Consider the following 7,495-nt stretch of genomic DNA (forward strand, 5'->3'; position numbering starts at 1 on the left):
TGCAAGAACAAGTGCGTAGCAGTTCCTCATCAGGTGCTAGTGCAGCTGCAGACAAGCGCAATCCAGTTTGTCTTCCCACCCCTTCTCCCTCCCCCCCCCCCCCCGAGCCGAACATTGGAGGGCAGCACTGATGAGAGTGGCCAACCTCCAACCCAGCACAGACGCCTGTCACACCTTCCCTGGGCAGCTGCAACAGGCGAGCCTCCGGCATGAGGACCTGATCCCCACACAATCAAGGCCATGCGGCTACCCTGCCGTTAGTCTCACCAATGAGCCAGTGAACTGGACTTGCAGTATTCTACATTACAAATGTCCAGTAGGGTCTTCTGATCACAAGCAAAGTGAAGCAAAATGGCCCCCTCCCTCTTGCCATTAATAAATGCATTGAATGTTGTATCAGCTGACATTAACAGTGTGAGTCAAGAGAGACCAGAATCTTAACTAAGCTGACAGAGAGATTAGAGGTCAAAGTAAATTTATTATCAAATGTGAAATGTTTAAGGAGAACATGAGGGCAAACTACTTTGCCCCAGAGAGAGGTGAGAGTATGGAAGGAGCTGCCAGCAGAAATGTTGGATGTGAGTTTAACTTCAACATTAAAGAGAAGATGGGATAAGTACATGAATTGGAAGGGTAGGTGAGGTTATGAAGTAGGGTCTAGGAGGAATAATAGTTTGGTATAGACTGGATGGAGTAAAGGGCCTATTTCTTTGTTGTGTTCCATGACTCTGCTACCATATGCTATGTTGAGTTTCATTTTTTTGCAAGCATTTACAGGAATATTAAAATACAATATAATCTGCAAAAAATGTACTTAAAGACTGACAAACAAACTAATGTGCAAAAGAAGACAAACTCTGCAAAAAAAAAAGGAAACCTGAGTTGTAAAGATTCCATGGAAGTGAGTCATAGGTCATGGAATCAATTTTCAAGAGAATGTTGGGTGTCTTGCAGCCTTGCCAGGGAGGAGAGTAGTAGAATACTCAGAAGTGCAGCTTCAACAACACTCAATCTACAAACTCCAAGCTACAGTAACTTGTTTGATTGGCACTATTGCTAATGCAGGATCGACAACTCTAAATATTTGATTCCCTTCACTGATGTAGTGTATACATCAAATAGGAATGTGCTGTGAAGATGTTTCCCAAATTTGTAAGTTCTGTAGAAGACAATTGATGCACTAATATATGACTATTTATGTTCACCCACAAACCATCCCATCCTCACATGGAAATGTATCTCTTTTCAAACTAGATGTCAGTGTTACAGCAGTTAGTACTGTTGCTTCACATCTCCAAGGGAGTGGGTTCCTATCTGACCTCATATTCTGTCTGCATGGAGTTTGCACATAATCAGCTCTATTAGCATTGATATATGTCATGAAATCTGTTGTTTTGCAGTGACAGTACAGTGTAATACTTTTTAAAAAATTGAGTTGTAATAAAATATATAAGAAATAAATTCTTAACACCAGAAAGGGTACAGATGCTGAAAATCCAGAGCAATTCTCACAAAATGGTGGAGGAACTCAGGAGAACAGGCAGCATCTATGGAAATAAATAAAACAGTTGACATTTTGGACTGAGACCCTTCTTCAGGACTGAAATGGAAGGAGGAAGCCACCAGAAGAAAGTAAATAAATAGTGCAAAAAGAGAGCAAAATAGTAAAGTAGGGTTCATAGATGGTATAAAAATCTGATGGTGGAGGGAAAGAAACGTTTTCTAAAATGTTACCTTCAGGATACCGTACCTCCTCCCTGATGGTAGTAATGAATCTACCAGCAACAAAGTGATTTCTTCAAAGTCCACAAAATGTGCTACTGTGAATTGTCACATAGTGCAGGTAAGTGGCATAAGAATGAAAAGGAGAACTTGAGCATGTGTGGTGAGAGTAAATCACAAAACAACCATGGAGTAAATGTGAATGATGGGATTGATTTACTGGCATAGACCAATGAGCCAGTACTGATGTTTCAGAGAAGATATGTTTACACTGTCATAGTAAGCATAGGGTTGCAGGATGATGAATTTTCTCAACTTCCCTCTAATCCTCTAAACTACTGATTGAAATTCATTCCCTTATTTACTATCCTCTCTATTAAGGAAATAAATCTCTAGCCTCAAATCTCCTCTCAATCTCATTTGTTCCAAAGAAATTGACTCCAGTCAGTCTCTCCTTGTAAATCTCTGCACCTTTACTAGTTCTATCACACTTCCCATATTGTGGTGACCAGAACTGGTGCTACTCTTGATACTCTTGAGAAATAGTGTTTTGCCCCTGCTCTAATGTTCTCTGCCCTAGCCAATAAAACTATCTCCTTAACCAGTTAGCTTAATGTTTTTTCCCACATTAAGTGATTTGCAGACATGATCTCCATACATTCCAAGACCCCTTTTTTTTTACATTTCTTAGTGTCTTACCATTTATCTTATTCATTCTCAAATATATGGTCCTACACTGCTCAAGATTGGCTGGTATTTGTGCCCCCAAAAAAATCACTATTCTAAACCTAAAATGTTCTTCCCCAGTGTCAATTATACTGACAATGTTAATATCACTAGCAAATCTATTAATTGTGACCTTTGTATTTGTCCAAATTTTGTATGTACAGTATGTGTGTATATACTAATGCATGTACTCAGTGGCCACTTTAGGTATAACGGAACACTTGCTTGTTAATGCAAGTATCTAATCAGCCAATCATGTGGCAGCAACTCAATACATAAAAGTATGCGGACATGGTCAAGAGCTTCAGTTGTTCAGACCAAACATCAGGATGGGGAAGAAATATGATCTTAAGTGATTTTGACAATGGAATGATTATTGGTGCCATACGGGGTGGTTTGAGTATCTCAGAAACTGTTGATCTCATACACGACAGTCGCTTGAGTTTACAGAGAATGGTGTGGAAAAAAAAACAAAACATCTAGTGAATGACACCTATGTGGATGAAAATGTTTTGTTAATGAAAGAGATCAGAGGAGATTGGCCAGATTGGTTCATGCTGACAGAAAGGTGATAGTGACTCAAATAACCACACATTACAATGGTGGTGTGCAGAAGAGCATCTCTAAATGCACGACACATCGAACCTTGAAGTGGATGGACTACAGCAGCAGAAGACCACACCAAGTTCATCGTCTACCTAATGAAATGGCCACTTTATTATCTAACATAGCAATTCACAAGCCCAACAGTAATTAGTAGTAGTCTTCTGCATCCTGTTTTATAGACAATAGGTGCAGAAGTAGACCATTCAGCCCTTCGAGCCTGCACCACCATTCTGAGATCATGGCTGATCATCTACTATCAATACCCGGTTCCTGCCTTGTCCCCATATCCCTTGATTCCCCTATCCATAAGATACCTATCTAGCTCCTTCTTGAAAGCATCCAGAGAATTGGCCTCCACTGCCTTCCGAGGCAGTGCATTCCAGACCCCCACAACTCTCTGGGAGAAGAAGTTTTTCCTTAACTCTGTCCTAAATTACCTACCCCTTATTATCAAACCATGCCCTCTGGTCCTGGACTCTCCCAGCATCTGGAACATATTTCCTGCCTCTATCTTGTCCAATCCCTTAATAATCTTATATGTTGCAATCAGATCCCCTCTCAATCTCCTTAATTCCAGCATGTACAAGCCCAGTCTCTCTAACCTCTCTTCGTAAGACAGTCCGGACATCCCAGGAATTAACCTTGTGAATCTACGCTGCACTTCCTCTACAGCCAGGATGTCCTTCCTTAACCCTGGAGACCAAAACTGTACACAATACTCCAGGTGTAGTCTCACCAGGGCCCTGTACAAATGCAAAAGGATTTCCTTGCTCTTGTACTCAATTCCCTTTGTAATAAAGGCCAACATTCCATTAGCCTTCTTCACTGCCTGCTGCACTTGCTCATTCACCTTCAGTGACTGATGAACAAGGACTCCTAGATCTCTTTGTATTTCTCCCTTACCTAACTCTACACCGTTCAGATAATAATCTGCCTTCCTGTTCTTACTCCCAAAGTGGATAACCTCACACTTATTCACATTAAACGTCATCTGCCAAGTATCTGCCCACTCACTCAGCCTATCCAAGTCACCCTGAATTCTCCTAACATCCTCATCACATGTCACACTGCCACCCAGTTTAGTATCATCAGCAAACTTGCTGATGTTATTCTTAATACCTTCATCCAAATTGTTGACATAAATTGTAAACAGCTGTGGTCCCAATACCGAGCCCTGTGGTACCCCACTAGTCACCATCTGCCATGCTGAGAAACACCCATTCACCGCTACCCTTTGCTTTCTATCTGCCAACCAGTTTTCTATCCATGTCAATGTCTTCCCCCCAATGCCATGAGCTTTGATTTTACCCACCAATCTTCTATGTGGGACCTTATCAAATGCCTTCTGAAAATCGAGGTACACTACATCCACTGGATCTCCCTTGTCTAACTTCTTGGTTACATCCTCGAAAAACTCCAACAGATCAGTCAAGCATGATTTACCCTTGGTAAATCCATGCTGGCTCGGCCCAATCCTATCACTGCTATCTAGATATGCCACTATTTCACCTTTAATAATGGACTCTAGCATCTTCCCCACTACTGATGTTAGGCTGACAGGACGATAGTTCTCTGTTTTCTCCCTCCCTCCTTTCTTAAAAAGTGGGATAACATTAGCCATTCTCCAATCCTCAGGAACTGATCCTGAATCTAAGGAACATTGGAAAATGCTTATCAATGCATCCACAATCTCCAGAGCCACCTCCTTTAGTACCCTAGGATGCAGACGATCTGGACCTGGGGATTTGTCAGCCTTCAGTCCCATCAGTCTACTCATCACCGTTTACTTCCTAATGTCAATCTGTTTCATTTCCTCTGTTACCTATGTTCTTGGCCCATCCATACATCTGGGAGATTGCTTGTGTCTTCCCTAGTGAAGACAGATCTAAAGTACTTATTAAATTCTTCTGCCATTTCTCTGTTTCCCTTAACAATTTCACCCAATTCATTCTTCAAGGGCCCATCGTTCTTAACTATCTTCTTTCTCTTCACATACCTAAAAAAGCTTTTGCTATCCTCTTTTATATTCCTGGCTAGCTTGCATTCGTACCTCATTTTTTCTCCCCGTATTGCCTTTTTAGTTATTCCTTAAAAATTGTTGTTCCTTAAAAATTTCCCAATCATCTGTCTTCCCACTCACCTTAGCTCTGTCATACTTTTTTTTTAATACTATGCAATCTCTGGCTTCCTTTGTCAACCACTGTGGCCCCTTTCCCCCCTTTGAATCCTTCCTTCTCCGGGGGATGAACTGATTTTGCACCTTGTGCATTATTCCCAAGAATACCTGCCATTGCTGTTCCACTGTCTTTTCTGCTAGGATATCCATCCAGTTAACTTTGGCCAGCTCCTTCCTCATGGCTCCATAGTCTCCTTTGTTCAACTGCAACACTGACACCTCCGATCTGCCCTTATCCTTCTCAAATTGCAGATAAAAACTTATCATATTATGGTCACTACCTCCTAATGGCTCCTTTACTTCAAGATCGCTTCTGTTTTCCTTCTGTTCAACTGTGACCAACTAGGCACCTTAAACCCTGGATTAAAGACACCTCAAGAACACACAATGAAGTAACAATGTAAATTGAGAAAACTATCTTAGTGAAAACAGTGAGTTTGTATGGTAATCATTTGTAATTTCGTAGATGCTTCCTCCTTGTGGTGTCCAGAACAGAGTTTGGATAATAAAAGCTAGGTCATTTAGGTGTGACTTTTAGACCAACGGTTAGTTGATATTTGGAATTCTCTCTCCAAAAAGCTATTCAAGTTCATGTTTATTGCCATTTGCCTGTACATATATACAACCAAATGAAACAATATTCCTCACAATACATACAGTATATCACACAGCACATAAAAATATTACCATAAATAGGTTAGTACAATGTAGCTCAAAGTGGATGTAGTGTGCACCATGGGTAAACAGTAAACTCTAAAGTAAACAGCTCGCTGTCCTAGTGACAAGACCTCTGTGGTGGCAGAGTATTTGTTAGTCTCACAGCCTGAGGGAAGAAGCAGTTACCTCGTCTGGCAGTCCTAGTTCTAATGCTCCTGTATTTCTTTCCTGACAGTACTGGGGTTGGGAGTGGGGGTAGGAATCCTCAACAATGATTTGGGTCCTTTGTATACAATACTCCCAGTAAATATCACAAATGGGGGACGGAGACCCCAATAATCCTCTTGGCCATTTTTATTGTCCTCCGCAGGATCTTGCAGTCCAATACATTGTAGTTTCCGTAGCACACAATGATGCAGTCTGACAGGACACTCTCAATGTTGTTCCTGTAGAAAGTTGTTAGAATGTTTCTGTGTGTGTGTGTGTGTGGGGGTGGGGGGGGGGAGTCCTTGCACACCTCAATCTCTGTAAATTTAAGTGTACTGAATATTTCAGAACTTCTATTGATAGACTTTTTATTGGCTGAAATTTTTGTCAACAAGATAGCTAGATGGAGCTAAGATTTAGATCGGCCACAATCTAACTGAATAGTAAAACAAGCTTAATGAACTGAATGGCTTCTGATTGATTTATTCTATTTCCCCTTACTGGACTTCATGGTTGTACAGTGGTGTGTGTGATTTGACTTGCACCATCTATCATAATATAATCATTTAGAACATTTCACTAAAAAGTACCAAGCCTTATCTAATTTTTCCTCGTCATTTTCTTGATTTATTTGTCCTTTCCTCTCTTAAGTTTGGACAGGTTTGCAGCCAAATAACTAACTAACCGCTTCACCCTATAAAGATTAAATACGGCAAAGATCAGCTTTATTTGTCATATATGCATGAAATATTCAGTGAAATGTGTTGTTTGCCTCAATAACCGACACAGTCCAAGAATGTACTGGTGGCAGCTTGCCTGGTGCCAACATAGCATTAGAAAGATCACTAACCCTAACTGTTTGAGGAAATCAGAGCACCTGGAGGGAGCCCATGTGGCCATGGGGAAAACATACAAACTTCCTACAGACAGGTGCTGGAAGTGAATCCAATTGTTGGCACTGCAAAGCGTTGCACTAACTGCTATGCTACATTGCCACCCTGACAGTCTTTGGCAGACTTTATTCCAGCATCTCCTGTTTTTTTTTACTAGATGCCAAGCTTCTGCAGAGTTTTGCTTTTAAACCCTACCCCTGCCTGCACCAACCCCCACCCCCCCCCCCACCACCCCAGAATAGCTGTTAGGGAAAATAGTGCTTTTAAAATTAATTTCAAGAACATAAAATGTAAACTGCATTGCTGTTTCATCATTGCCCAGCTGAGGGCAGAGGTGAGCCACTATTGTTGCCACTATTCAAAGTGCGCACATTTCAAGTGATCCTGGTTCATGATTAATCTTTATAATTCTTACTTTGACTATATGGTTAGTACAGAAATTTTTGAAAAGGGCCCAATCTTATTAAGCAGTTTGTCGCGCAAAGTTGGAGCTCACTGATGAACCGAT

Source organism: Hypanus sabinus, chromosome X2, assembly GCF_030144855.1.
Source record: "Hypanus sabinus isolate sHypSab1 chromosome X2, sHypSab1.hap1, whole genome shotgun sequence".
Classification (NCBI taxonomy): domain Eukaryota; kingdom Metazoa; phylum Chordata; class Chondrichthyes; order Myliobatiformes; family Dasyatidae; genus Hypanus; species Hypanus sabinus.